Raw genomic sequence first — 420 nt, 5'->3', positions numbered from 1 at the left:
TTGATACCAGCTAACATCAGGCAATTCTGCAACATGATAAAGCAATACTGATGTCAGTCTTTTTACAGAAAAAAAAAAAATGGCTCAAAATCTATTGTTCTTTTACTTCCCTTCTCACCTTCTTAGATAAGTGGAATGCTAGCTTAGTCTCTGTTGAGAGCAGGAGGGAAAATCAGTGATGCTGACAGACCCTTCTGTGTTCAGATTTGAGACCTGTCCCACAATCTTTATTGTGCAGACTTCTGAAATCCCATGGCTACTTGTGGAGCTACACGCAGGCTTGCAGGTCTCTTTCCATGGATTGGCTACAGGAGTAGGACCTACAGAGCTGCTCTCCAGGGTGAAGCTGGGGAAAGGGAAGCTTTTCTTCCCATACAAGAAAGTGGTGGTAAGAGATGGCCATTCTCCCACCAGCCCTGC

The sequence above is a fragment of the Charadrius vociferus genome, unplaced genomic scaffold (genome assembly GCF_000708025.1).
Source record: "Charadrius vociferus isolate BGI_N301 unplaced genomic scaffold, ASM70802v2 scaffold214, whole genome shotgun sequence".
NCBI lineage: Eukaryota > Metazoa > Chordata > Aves > Charadriiformes > Charadriidae > Charadrius > Charadrius vociferus.
Note: the sequence above shows the minus strand (reverse complement) of the source record.